Genomic DNA, 15,844 nt, shown 5'->3' with positions numbered 1-15,844 from the left:
CTACAAGTATGCATTCCAAAGTAATGTCATGATCTCTCAAAGATTGGTTTGGGTGGTTTATCATTATATAGGAGATGGACTAGCTCTAAGAACTTTATCATATGATGCCAGTACCTGGCCTGGAGATTGGCATAAGCTCATCTCCAATGTTAAAGTGTGCAAAAAAAAAAAAAAAAACATCATTTTTAAAAAATCAATTCAATTTATTGGTTGTGTATAAAAATATCAAAATCTAGACAATAAATACTAATTAAATACTTCACAAACTATTTTTTTTATGCATACAAACATTGTTTTTAATATCAATATCTAATAGACCAGCTGTAAAAATGTATAATGTTATAATGCCTTGTATTTACCCCCACCAGCTTTGATTAGACATGATATGTTGTGGTATCACAGATTAATGTACATATATTCATCTAAAACAATTTTGGTCTGCTACAGAAATGTCTAGAAATAGTGTTTATTTATTATTATTTATTTTTTGACAAGAAAGAATAAAATAAAGTACCAGAGTATGTGTGCCTTTCAACATTTTTGTTCAAATAAAAGAAAATACCATGAATGTACTTATTAAAGTATTCAAAAGAGAGTAGTGGCTCTTAAGCATAATTATAAATTTAAACAAGAGGCCCAGGGGCCACAGCGCTCATCTGAGCACATCAGGCTTGAATTTACTCCACCCCACTCCCCCAGCCTTTCCAGGCGTTCATTATTTGAACAAACTAGAATCTACACTACCTGAGGATGATTCCATATAAATATCATTAATCATAGCTTTTAAGTACTTGAAAAGAAAATTTTAAAAGGTTTCCCTATACATCCCTATGTAAAACTTGGGTCGGCCATTTTGGCCCCACCCTTGCCCCGGGGGGCATGATTTGAACAAACTTGAATCTACACTACCTGAGGATGATTCCACATGAGTTTCATCTTTCCTGGCCCAGTGGTTCTGGAGAAGAAGATTTTTTAAGATTTTTCCTATATATTCATATGTAAAACTTGGGTCGGCCATTTTGGCCCCACCCTTGCCCCGGGGGGCATGATTTGAACAAACTTGAATCTACACTACCTGAGGATGATTCCACATGAGTTTCATCTTTCCTGGCCCAGTGGTTCTGGAGAAGAAGATTTTTTAAGATTTTTCCTATATATTCCTATGTAAAATTTGGGTCGGCCATTTTGGCCCCACCCTTGTCCCGGGGGGCATGATTTGAACAAACTTGAATCTACACTACCTGAGGATGATTCCACATGAGTTTCATCTTTCCTGGCCCAGTGGTTCTGGAGAAGAAGATTTTTTAAGATTTTTCCTATATATTCCTATGTAAAACTTGGGTCAGCCATTTTGGCCCCACCCTTGCCCCGGGGGGCATGATTTGAACAAACTTGAATCTACACTACCTGAGGATGATTCCACCTGAGTTTCATCTTTCCTGGCCCAGTGGTTCTGGAGAAGAAGATTTTTTAAAAATGCCATTAATTTTTAACAAATTCATGATTATCTCCCCTTGGAAAAGGGCGTGGCCCTTCATTTGAACAAACTTGAATCCCCTTCACCCAAGGATACTTTGTGCCAAGTTTGGTTGAAATTGGCCCAATGGTTCTTGAGAAGAAGATGAAAATGTGAAAAGTTTACGACGACGACAACGACAACAACGACAACGACGACGACAGACAACGGACAAATTTTGATCAGAAAAGCTCACTTGAGCCTTTGGCTCAGGTGAGCTAAAAATATATACATGTATTACATGGACTGCAAAATCACAAATTTTTGTGGGGTCAAATTTTTAAGGATCGAGGGAAATATATTACTTTGGGAGGATTTGATTTTTTGGTTTGAAAATGTTTATTAGTAATGCATATGAAAATTTACATTTCATGGTGGTCATAAAATCATGGGTCTATTGGTGATTTCACTGTCAAAGATTATATCAAGTACTGAAACCAAATTTTTAAAAACATTTAATACACTATACTTAAAAGGTTTAGCATAGATTTAGTTAATCAACGGTCACATTTTCCTCCTTTTTTTTTTAACCCATTAGGTGTAAGTGTGCATTCAGCGTATTATCTAAGTACTGATACCCAACAAATCAAACTGATACTGTAGTCTGAGGTGGCAATGAAGACTAGTTATACAAGTGTATAAAAAAATTGTAAATAAGTTAAATATAAAAGAAAAAACAACAAAAAGCAGACTTCACCCAGAATATCATTAGACATACATATAAATCCAAGCACCACTAACATGAACAGCACAAAATTCTATAGGATATGGAATATTGCACATATAATGGAAATGCTACAAAATCGACTTACTGTAAACCAACTTTCAAGTACATATGAGTAATTTTCTTACGATTCATATCAATCTAATTAAAACTAGTGCTAATTGTAACGGGAACCGTTACAGATGTTCCCCAAACGCTCCCCAAATCCCTTTTGATGCCATATTCCCTGTAAGCTTCATTAAATAAGACAACAACTGTGCATTTTTTACTTTAACAACGTTTTCCCAAAAGGATACCAATTATATTCAAATTTTAACATGTCACGCGTGCCCATGTGAATGCACGTGCGTAATGATCATATAATCTTGTCTACACTTTCTATATATTTAAATAAACTGTATATTAAAGCATTTAGTCCAAAAGTATTTAAAAAATCACTCATTTAAGTGTATATTTAATTTCACTCGTTCCAAATGCACGCACGTGCGTGCACGTGCATGATAACGATACCCTCTTGTAGGAGGCCTTTATATCTATCTATGGTTTAAATCCCATCCTGTTTGGTTGAAAACCAAGGGAATTATAGCCATTTCAAGTTTCGGCCAATCAGATTGCAGCACACGTGCATGCGCGTGATTTCAAGAATCTTTTTCTATATCATATTGTAGAATATCCTAATGCATGACTAAGTTTTAAATTTCAAAGCATTTCGTCAAAAAACAAAGGAGATGTAGCCATTTAGAGTTTCAGCCAATCAGATTGCAGCACACGTGCATGCGCGTGATTTCTTGAAATTTTTTGTATATCATATTGCAGGATATCCTAATGCGTCACTATGTTTTAAATTTCAAAACATTTCGTCAACAAACAAAGGAGATATAGCCATTCAAAGTTTCAGCCAATCAGATTGCAGCGCACGTGCATGCGCGTGATTTCTTGAAATTTTATCCATATTATATTGTAGGATATCCTAATTCATGACAATTTTTAAAATTTCTAAGCATTTTGTCGAAAAACAAAAGAGATATTGAGATTTTTGTTTCAGCCAATCAGAGCAAAGCGCACGTGCATGCGCGTGAGTTCGTGCTAATTTGACAGTGTAATTTTATTAACACTATTAATATATCCTCATGTACTGAGTTTCAAAGCATTTCATCAAAAAATGTAAAAGTTATAGCTACATTTAGTAAATCGGTCAATTCACTCATTTCACGCGCACGCACGTGCAGGCGTATGCGCGCAAAATGACCTTCGTTCCGCACACCTACACTACACACCTATTAACCCTAAAAAGGGTTTAGCTCAGTTGGGTGAACAGTTTCTGAGAACACTCGCGGACAAAAAAGTACCGGAGAACAAATAAGAAAAAAAATAATAATAACTAGAAAGTCTGCTATTGCAAGCAATAGCATATGTCGCCCCGTATTAGACAAGACTTTCATTTTTATCATCACTAAAACAAAAGTCCATAAGCTAAGTTTGAAAACCTTTGAGTTATATCAGTCCTTTCCATTGGAAACGGAAGACCTTAATTCGGTACATCCCTCTCATTATTTTTAGAATCGGTAGGAGAAGAAAGTAGTGCAGGAAAATTACAAGTTCCTCAATTTGCAGACTTGCATAAACGAAATCTGGCAGATGTACTGAACTGAGCCTCATACTTGTTTAAAATTGGCAGTATCTTTCCTATCATAAAAGCTTGGGAAATGTAATTTATGAAGAAGATCAGCCGAATTATTTTGTGTATTGTAACGCCAGTGGGAACTCTGAAATTTCCCTCTTTCACTTTCATTTTAGAGGTTCTACCGAAAAACGAATCTGACATGCCACCATCAATTCGAGCATTTCTGCATTGCAGAGAGCTGATGTGTGTTATGAGATGATAAATCATATGTGAACTTTCTCAGTTTAGCGGAATCATGAACATTTTCGGCGAGATGAATGTTTTGTATACAGTGGTGATCAAGGCTTTGCGAACCATCAGGAGCGGATCAAAGAATTTATGAATGAATAAAAACTATGGAAATGACGTACCAATTTTTTAATTTATACTTGCACTATCTAATGAAATGAATAATATACAAGTGATAGATATACAAGAAAACGCGAAATGATAATAAATGCAGCTGACAATCGTTATTTTTTTTTATATAGATAAAATAAAATATTTATAAATTCAAGAGACAAAACAGAAGGAGAATGAATGATGGCAAAATATCACATGACGGGAACTGAATTTTATGAATGAAGATTTTAAAAAGTTACTTGTAATTTGTATATGTTATATCTGTGTATTCTACTTGGCTGTGTGCTTCAAAAAAAAGGGGGGGGGTCGTCTTGAACATAGTAAATAGCCATAACGTTTGAACGGTAAGTACTAGGGCTTTCGTATTTCAAATATGTAATCCTTGTGAAAAGAACTTTTATTGGATACGACGAACTTTGACCCTTTGACCTAGACCTTGGAGAACACATGTGTACATCTGAATCTTTTTTTCTGTTTCGTTTCTATGGCAACTGTGAGCGACTCATTACAATTATTTTGAAAGTAGAAATCACTTTGACACATTGCAAGGAATAAACATTGAAAGTTTCAAAACGATTGCCTGAGTAGTTATTGAGAAAATCGAAATTAAAGAATTTTTACTTTCACCTGGTTTCCATGGCAATAATCGATTATATGAAAATTTTAAATACGAGTTGCAGAACTACAGATACTAATCCTAAAAATAAGAAAAGTTTCATGACGAACGTTTAAGGGACCAGAGAGAACACTCTCGGACAAAATTTGTCGCTTTTTACAGGTTTCCATGGCAACGGTAGACATATTGGAACTGAACGACCTCACTGCACAACTACAACCAGTGATCGTCCTTTGAGGAAAGTTTTCGTCAGGAAGATTGTCCCAGCCATCTCCGAGAAACAGCCTGGATAAAAAAAACATGCGTACAATATCAATATGTCGTCCCCGACTTCGTTCGGGGCGACATAATGACTGTTGGCAAACTATCAAATCACATCAGGAGAACTGAATTTTATGAATGAAACTTTTAAAACGTTACCTGTAAATTGTATATATTATATCTGTGTATTCTACCTGGCAGTGCGCTTCAAAAAGGGGGGGGGTTGTCTTGAACATAGTACCTTACGTTTGAACGGTAAGGGCTAGGGCTTTCGTATTTCAAATATGTAATCCTTGTGAAAAGAACTTTTATTGGACACCAAGAACTTTGACCCTTTGACCTAGACCTTGGAGAACACATGTGTACATCTGAATCTTTTTTTCTGTTTCGTTTCTATGGCAACTGTGAGCGACTCATTACAATTTTCTTAAAAGTAGAAATCACTTTGACACATAATAAGAAAAAAAATAATAATAACTAGTGCTAATTGTAACGGGAACCGTTACAGATGTTCCCCAAACGCTCCCCAAGTCCCTTTTGGTGCCATATTCCTTGTAAGCCTTATTAAATAAGACAACATCTGTGCATTTTTGACTTGAACAACGTTTTCACGGAAGGATAGGAATTATATTCAAATTTTAACATTGTACGCGTGCGCATGTGAATGCACTTGCGTAATGATCGTATCATCTTGTCTACACTTTCTATATATTTAAATATACTATATATTAAAGCATTAAGTCCAAAAGTATTAAAAATCACTCATTCAAGTATATTTTTAATTTCATTCGTTCCAAATGCACGCACGTGCGTGCACGTGCAAGATGACCATACCTTCTTGTAAGAGTCCCTTATATCTATCTATGTTCTAAATCCCATCCTGTTTGGTTGAAAACCAAGAGAGTTATAGCCATTTCAAGTTTCAGCCAATCAGATTGCAGCACACGTGCATGCGCTTGATTTCATGATTTTTTTTTTTCTAATCCATATTGTAGGATATCCTAATGCATGACTATGTTTTAAATTTCAAAGCATTTCGTCAAAAAACAAGGGAGATATAGCCATTTTAAGTTTCAGCCAATCAGATTGCAGCACACGTGCATGCGCGTGATTTCTTGAAATTTTTTGAATATCATATTGCAGGATATCCTAATGCATGACTATGTTTGAAATTTCAATGCATTTCGTCAAAAAACAAAGAAGATATAGCCATTTAAAGTTTCAGCCAATCGGATTGCAGCGCACGTGCATGCGCGTGATTTTATGAAATTTTATCCATACTATATTGTAGGATGTCTTAATTCATGACAACGTTTAAAATTTCAAAGCATTTCGTCTAAAAACAAAAGAGAAATTGAGATTTTTGTTTCAGCCAATCAGAGCAAGGCGCACGTGCATGCGCGTGAGTTCGTGCTAATTTGACAGTGTCATATTATTAACACTATTAATATATCCTTATGTAATGAGTTTCAAAGCATTTCATCAAAAAATGTAAAAGTTATGGCCATATTAAGTATATCAGTCATTTCACTCACTTCACGCGCACGCACGTGCATGCGAATGCGCGCAAAATGACCTTCGTTCCGCACACCTACACTACACACCTATTAACCCTAAAAAGGTTTTAACTTAGTTGGGTGAACAGTTTCTGAGAACACTCGCGGACAAAAAAGTACCGGAGAACAAAGAAGAAAAAAAAGAATAATAATAACTAGTGCTAATTGTAACGGGGACCGTTACAGATGTTCCCCAAAACGCTCCCCAACTCCATTTTGATGCCCTATCCCTTTAAGCTTCATTAAATAAGACAAACTCTATGCATTTGAGAATTTGACAACGATTACCCAGAAGTGTACCAAGTTCATTCAAATTTTAGCATTGCACGCGTGCGCGTGTGAATGCATATGTGTAATGACCATATCGTATTGTCTACAGAATCTAAATATTAAAGTATTTAATCCAAAAGTATTAAAAAATACGCTCACTCAAGTGTATTTTTTCATTTTACTCATTTCACGTGCACGCACGTGCATACATGAGCATGGTGACCATACCTTCTTGTAAAAGTCCATTACATCTATCTATCTTCTAAATCCAACCCCGTTTGGTTGAAAACCAAGGGAGTTATAGCTGTTTAAAGTTTCAGCCAATGAGATTGCAGCACATGTACAGGCACGTGTATGCATGTGCATAGTGACCATACCTTCTTGTAGAGCTCTATTATATCTATCTATGTTCCAAATCCCATCCTGTTTGGTTGAAAATCAAGGGAGTTATAGCTATTTAAAGTTTTAGCCAATCAGATTGCAGCGCACGTGCACGCACGTGTTTTCATGATAATTGCTATATATCATGTTGTAGAACATCCTAAAGTATGCCTATGTTTTAAATTTCATAACATTTCGTCAAAAAACAGAAAAGATATTGAAATTTTTTTTTCAGCCAATCAGAGCGAAGCGCACGTGCATGCGCGTGAGATCTTGCTATTTTGACCATGTCATATTGTCTATGCTACTAATATATCTTTATATTTTGAGTTTCAAAGCATTTCATCAAAAATGTGAAAAGTTACGCCTATATCAATTAAATCGGTCATTTTACATGTTGCACGTGCACGCTCTTGCAAGCACGTGCGCGCAAAATGACCTTCGTTCCGCAAATCTACATAACATGCCTACTGACCCTAAAAAGGTTTTATCTAAGTCGGACGTGTAGTTTACAAGATCACTCCCGGACAAATAAGTACCCAGGAAGAAGAAAAATAATAATAATAATAAGAAACAGAGTAAAAACAATATGTTCCCCAACTTCGTTTGGGGAACATAATAATAACTAGTGCTAATTGTAACGGGGACCGTTACAGATGTTCCCCAAACGCTCCCCAACTCCCTTTTGGTGCCATATTCCCTGTAATCTCTATTAAATAAGAAATACTTAATGGAATTTAGACTTAATCAAGGTCTTCATAGAAAAATACAAAATATATTTAAAAATAGGCATTGCACGCGTGTTCATGTGCGTAACGACCATATTATCTTGTCTACACTATCTAAAATTTTAATATACTTAAGATAAAAGCATTTAATCCAAAAGTATAAAAAAAAATACGATCATTCGAGTGTATTTTTAATTTTACTTTATGCACGTGCACGCACGTACAAAATGACTACACCTTCTTGTAGGAGTCCCTTATATTTATCTATGTTCTAAATCCCATCCTGTTTGGTTGAAAAACAAGGGAGTTATAGCCATTTGAAGTTTCAGCCAATCAGATTGCAGCACACATGCATGCGCGTGATTTCATAATTTTTTTATCTTTATCGTATTGAAGGATATCTAAATGAATGATTATATTTAAAAATTCCAAACATTTCGTCAAAAAACAAAGGAGATATAGCCATATAAAGTTTCAGCCAATCAGATTGCAGCACACGTGCATGCGCGTGATTTCATGAATTTTTTTTCTATATCATATACCAAAAAACGCTTTTAGGATATCCTAATGCATGACTATGTTTTAAATTTCAAAGCATTTCGTCAAAAAACAAAGGAGATATAGCCATTTAAAGTTTCAGCCAATCAGATTGCAGCACGCGCGCATGCGCATGCTTTCATGAAAAATTTTATATATCATCCTGTAGATCTTCATAATGTAGGACTATGTTCAAAATTTCAAAAGATTATGACTAGAAACAAGAAAGATATTGAGACTTTAGTTTCAGCCAATCAGAACGAAGCGCACGTGCATGCGCGTGAGATCTTGCTATTTTGACCATGCCATCTTGTCTATACTTCTAATGTATCCTTACATTATGAGTTTCAAAGCATTTCATCTAAAAATAGAACAGTGCTGGCTATATCTATTTTATTGGTCATTTCACGTGTTGCACGTGCACGCTCTTGCAAGCACGTGCGCGCAAAATGACCTTGATTCCGCAAATCTACATAACATGTCTACTAACCCTAAAAAGGTTTTACCTACATCGGACGAACAGTTTACAAGATCATTCCCGGACAAAAAAGTTCCAGGAAGAAGAAGAAGAAAAATAATAATAACTAGAGCAAAGCTCGTTGCAAAGCAACGAGTAGGTCTTCCCCGACTCCTGTTTGACCGGAAGTTTTTTGGTGCTACTTCCCGTGTGACCGGAAGTTTTGACGACGGACATTAAATTAATTTTTATGCTCCCAGTGACAGATGTTACCCAAAAACTTTTCAAGAACGGTAAAAATACGCGTTTTTCGACTACTTCCGGTTTGGCCGGAATGTCGATGCATGTGCGTTGACAACTCCATTAGATTAAGCTTGACATTTTGAACAACTTTGCTTCATGGACGTATTACAAATTCTCAATACTTTTTGAGATATAAAGGAAAAACTTTCGGCCCCTTTAAACCCCTAATTTTAGGGGCCAGCCCTTTTTCCAGATATCATTTGGAAGAACTTAAAATTCTACACTTCTTTTGTTCTATATGTAAAACCAACAAAATATTTCCAGGTAAAAAGATATCGTAGAAAAAGTGCTAAAAATTTTGAAATTCGCGATAGGCCTATTTTCGGGCCATACCGAGCGCCGACGTGCAGCACTTCCGGTAAAAATAAAACACATTCCACAAATCTACAGACATAGGTCTACTAGACCTGAAAGTATCACGTGTCTATCTAAAGTCGTTTAGGAGAAATCGTGCGGACAAAAAACAAGAAAGATATTGACCCTTAAAAAATCAATTTTGTGCTGATAACTCCGGACCGGACGTGACGGCATCAAAACAGAAAAAAACGCATAAGGTTCAAGTGATGTTACATAAGTCCTAGAAAGTTTCATGGAAATCCATCTAGCCGTTTTCACGTGAAATCGCGTGCACAAAATCGGTAAGAAAAAAAAACAATAATAATAATAAAAGTGAAAAAGAAACCTAAGAATAACAAGAAGGTCTTCCGCTGAAGACGGAAGACCTTAATAATAATAATAATAATAAGAAACAGAGTAACAACAATCTGTTCCCCAACTTCGTTTGGGGAACATAACTAGTGCTAATTGTAACGGGGACCGTTACAGATGTTCCCCAAACGCTCCCCATCTCCCTTTTGGTGCCATATTCCCTGTAAGCTTCATTAAATAAGACAAACTTTATGCATTTGAGACTTTAACAACGTTTACCCAGAGGGGTACCAAGTTCATTCAAATTTTAGCATTGCACGCGTGCGCATGTGAATGCATGTGCGTAATGACCATATCATCTTGTCTACACAATCTATATACTTTAATATACTAAATATTAAAGTATTTAATCGAAAAGTATTAAAACATACGCTCATTCAAGTGTATTTTTGATTTTACTCATTTCACGTGCACGCACATGCATACATGAACATGGTGGCATACCTTCTTGTAGAAATTCATTACATCTATCTATGTTCTTAATCCCACTCCGTTTGGTTGAAAACCAAGGGAGTTATAGCTGATTAAAATTTCAGCCAATCAGATTGCAGCGTACGTTCACGCACGTGTATGGATGTGCATGGTGACCATACCTTCTTGTAGAAGTCAATTATATCTATCTATGTTCCAAATCTCATCCTGTTTGGTTGAAAACTAAAGGAGTTATAGCTATTTAAAGTTTCAGCCAATCAGATTGCAGCGCACGTACACGCACGTGTATGGATGTGCATGTTGACCATACCTTCTTGTAGAAGTCTATTATATCTATCTATGTTCCAAATCCCATCATGTTTAATTGAAAACCAAGGGAGTTATAGCTATTTAAAGTTTCAGCCAATCAGATTACAGCGCACGTGCATGCACGTGTTTTCATGAAAATTGTTATATATCATGTTGTAGGAAATCCTAATGCATGGCTATGTACAAAATTTCAAAGGATTTCATCGAAAAACAAGAAAGATATTGAGACTTTAGTTTCAGCCAATCAGAGCGAAGCGCACGTGCATGCGCGTGAGATCTTGCTATTTTGACCATGTCATATTGTCTATGCTACTACTATATCCTTATATTATGAGTCTCAAAGCATTTCGTTAAAAAGGTAAAAATTTACGCCTATATCAATTAAATCGGTCATTTCACGTGTTGCTCGTGCGCGCTCTTGCAAGCACGTGCACACAAAATTCCATGTTGACAATGTCATCTTATCTACATTTATAATATGTCTATATATTCTAAATATCAAAGCATTACATCGAAAAATGTAAAAGTTACGGCAATTTCAAGCATATTGGTCATTTCACGTGTTGCACGTGCGCGCTCTTGCAAGCACGTGCGCGCAAAATGACCTTCGTTCCGCAAATCTACATAACATGCCTACTTACCCTAAAAAGGTTTCCCCTTAATCGGATGTGTACTTTACAAGATCATTCGCGGACAAAATTTTCCCGAGAAGAAAAATAATAATAACTAGAAACGAAATCTCGTTGCGAGCAACGAGAGGTCTTCCGTCCGATTCAGAAAAAAACGTAAAATCAAACTGAAAAAGTGATTTTAAAAATCGGACACACGGGGGATCGAACCCGGGTCGCCAACGTGAAAATCCATTGCGGTACCCATTACATCTTTGGTAACCCGCTTCAAATTTAACATTCGAATATCGCGAGATTGCTTATTTTGATTCCAACATACATTACATTTTTTTAAAAATTCAGTTTGGAATTGTAAAATGACAGCCAGCTTGCTAAACTTTGCTCAAGATGATCACATCGGAATCTGTTACTTGAGTTTTAACAGTAACTTTTAGGTAGATAATCTATTAGTGATGAACAGATGATACTGTTTTCTTTCCTTTTTTTCGATATGTATTCAACTTTTTATTCCATGCAACTCCATAAACAGGCATGCCAATGTTATATATTTCTGCACTATTGTCACCATTTGTCTACTACTTAAGTCGGGTCAGGATACATTATTTCGTGCCAAACGTCACAAGTAGTTCTTAACGCTATTCCTTTGAAATATTTGATCTATTTGATGGATTTGATTTGATAGCTTCAATGAAAATTAGAAATGTATGTTCTTATAACCGGAATTTCGAGCGTTAGAAAGTATATTTATCACATTATATAAATATAATATCGTATACGGCCAAGTAACACTAAAGTGTTTTCCACCAATTTTGCATCCTGTTTTCCCCCAAAGTGGAGATGAGTTACACGTTCATGAAAAGACTGGAATGTTTCACTGAAAAAAAAATCACTCGCCCTCCGATGGTCAAGGAATGTGATACCATTTATGTTCAATAACTTGCATTTATAACAAGAATATTTATATAACCTTTAATAAACAATCTTTTAAAAAATTGTTTTTCTTATTTTTGTCTTTTCTATTCATTTAATATGTCACAAGCCTGCGTGGAAAAATAAACAGAAGCCAAGTAATACTTCAGAAACATAGTGAATATTAAGTCAGGCAAGTTTCTTGAAAAGCTATTACTTATAACCATGGTTTAGGATAAGTTTTCCCTGGTGCAAAACAAAAGATTGTTGTCATCGTATTTCCACTTGTAGTCATGTTGTATTCTACTTTGAGATGCAGACAAAAGCAATTTCAATAGACGTTTGAGGAAAACTCATATTAAAACAATACTCAATGCAACGTAATTGCGATGTAGCAATCTAAAGAATCCTTTACATTTCATAAATCTTTTTGGTAGAAGTTTCATTCATCTAAACGCTCAGCTGACCTTCTAGAACCCGACTTGCTTAATGGCGGAGTTCACGGAGACGCCCCGCCATCTTGGACACGCTTCAGAATTTTAAATGCAAATATCTAGTGTGTGGATTGATCAATTCTAAAATAAATTATATATTAGGCCTTTCCAGTAGGGTCTCCATTAACATTAATTATATCAAAGAAAAATATTGAAAAACAAAAAAAGTTGAAAAAGTGCACATTTTTAATTCACTTCCTGTAGCGACCGGAAGTACTGACGACGCAAACGAAGGCAAAATTGCACATCTATAAGTCATGGTCTATCATCTCTAATAAGTCTCCAGTTAATATCTTGAGCCGTTTTCGAGAACATTCGAAGACAAAATTGCATTTTTAAATCAGGAAATTGCCCATAACTTGGCACTGGTAGCGAATTTTCCAACAAACGGAATTTTATATAAAATTCATATAGTGACCTATTATTCCTGAAATTTTCATCGAATTCCACCGAATAGTTTGCGAGAAATCGCCTGCACAAAATTTTGTCTAAAAAAAAAAGAATAATAACTAGATGCGATCTCGTTGCGAGCAACGAGAAGGTCTTCCGTCCGAGTTGTAGAGATATAATTAAACGAGCAATATCTGAAAATTATAATTTTCGATGAAATTCATCAAAAGCAGGAATTTATCGTAATATCCGATTATCGTATTATCGGATCGACTTAAACAGCGTAAAATAGAATTCCGGTTAATCTGATCGACTTATATACCGACAAATAGGAATGTTCTAGAATAATGACGTCACATGCGCAATTAGGATGCGCGTACGGTTCAAATATTCAAAATGGAGGATATCAATATATAAGCTGTCATATCATTGGTTGACCAATCACAGCCATCGTTAAATGTCCGCCATTGTAACTAAATATAAGTTGTTTACTTCTAAAACGCGAGGACATGTTCTGTCAAAACAGAATGCTTATAGATATGAGCTAATAGTTTCTGAATTAGTGCATTAAAAATCACAAGAAATATACCGTTGGAAACCTCTCAAAAAGATCTATATGATATTTTAAAAAGTTTAAAAATCGGTCTAGAAATGATACATTTGCAACAGTACACCTGTCTAAGAATTATAAAAGGCGGGCCACTATTGATAATTTCGTGCCAAACACTACGAGTTAATATTTGCGCCTTTTCTTTTGACTGATCTATTAAATAGGAGTGATAGCTTCAATGAAATTAAATAAATAAATCGTTCTGATCGCCTTTATTTTATTTCGACGTAAAAAAGGTATACTTAACACATTGTGCACATTATATATCGTATCTAGCCCAGTTAAACTAAAGCAGTGAAACGGAAATTAAGTTTTCAGATTGACACGTAATTACAACGTACTACTACGTGAAAGTCCAAGTAGTTTTCTACATTTTATGTATCATTATGTAAGAATGGTTTAATCAAACGCTCAGCTGCCTCCATAAACCCCTACTCGCGAAATGGCGGAGTTGACAGAGTCAGACGCCATCTTGGACCCGCTTCAGATTTTCAAGTATTAATATCTAGAGTTCTGATTTACCAATATTCAAACAACTTATACAGTAAGCATCAGTAGAAGGGTCTCTATCAATATTCCAAAAATAAATAAAAAATATTGAAAAACAAAAAAGTTAGAAAATACAATTTTTTTCAATTCGATTCTCCTTACGACAGGAAGTACTGACGACGAACGAAAGTTTGCGTCCTGGATGGTAAATATCACAATCTATAATCCCTGAAAGTTTCATGTTGATATCTCTTACCGTTTTTGAGTTTAATCGCGGACAAAATGTCATTTTAATTTCAGAAAATTGTCCGTAACTTGGCACCGGAAGTGAGTTTCCAAATTTTCTCTCGGATATAATAAATTCATGTTACAACACATCTGTCCTGAAAATTTCACGTAATTCCATCCAGTAGTATTCGAGAAATCGCGTGCACAAAATTAGAAAGTCAAAAAAATAAGAAAAATAATAATAACTAGATGCGATCTCGTTGCGAGCAACGAGAAGGTCTTCCGTCCGAGTTGTAGAGATATAATTAAACGAGCAATATCTGAAAATTATAATTTTCAATGAAATTCATCAAAAGCAGGAATTTATCGTAATATCCGATTATCGTATTATCGGAATGACTAATACAGCGTAAAATAGATTTCCGGTTAATCTGATCGACTTATATACCGACAAATAGGAATGTTCTAGAATAATGACGTCACATGCGCAATTAGGATGCGCGTACGGTTCAAATATTCAAAATGGAGGATATCAATATATAAGCTGTCATATCATTGGTTGACCAATCACAGCCATCGTTAAATGTCCACCATTGTAACTAAATATAAGTTGTTTACTTCTTAAACGCGAGGACATGTTCTGTCAAAACAGAATGCTTATAGATATGAGCTAATAGTTTCTGAATTAGTGCATTAAAAATCACAAGAAATATACCGTTGGAAACCTCTCAAAAAGATCTATATGATAGACTGATCTATCGAACAGGTGTGATAGCTTCAATGAAATTAAATATTTAATTAAACAACTTCTTATCGCCTTTATTTGTTTCGACGCTAAGAAAGTAAATTTAATACATTACACACACTTATCTACCACAATTACACTAAAGCAGTAAAACGGAAATTAAGTTTTAAGATTGTCAGTGAATTGCAGCGTACTGAAGGGTGAAAGTCCATGTAGTTTTTTTACTTGTCATGTATCATTTAGTCAAACGCTCAGCTGCCTCCATAAACCCCTACTCGCGAAATGGCGGAGTTGACAGAGACAGCCGCCATCTTGGGTCCGCTTCAGATTTTCAAATATAAATATCTAGAGTTCTGATTAACCAATATTCAAACAAATTATATAGTAAGCATTGATCAAAGGGTCTCTATTATCATTCCAAAAATGAATAAAAAATGTTGAAAAACAAAAAAGTTGAAAAATACGATTTTTTCAATTTGCTTCTCCTGACGACAGGAAGTATAGACGACGAACGAAATGTCGCGTC

Source organism: Saccostrea cucullata, unplaced genomic scaffold (assembly GCF_032062105.1).
Source record: "Saccostrea cucullata isolate Sc308-1 unplaced genomic scaffold, CSIRO_AGI_Scuc_v1 ctg228, whole genome shotgun sequence".
In the NCBI taxonomy this organism is placed as follows: Eukaryota; Metazoa; Mollusca; class Bivalvia; order Ostreida; family Ostreidae; genus Saccostrea; species Saccostrea cuccullata.
This window is presented reverse-complemented; position numbering follows the sequence as displayed.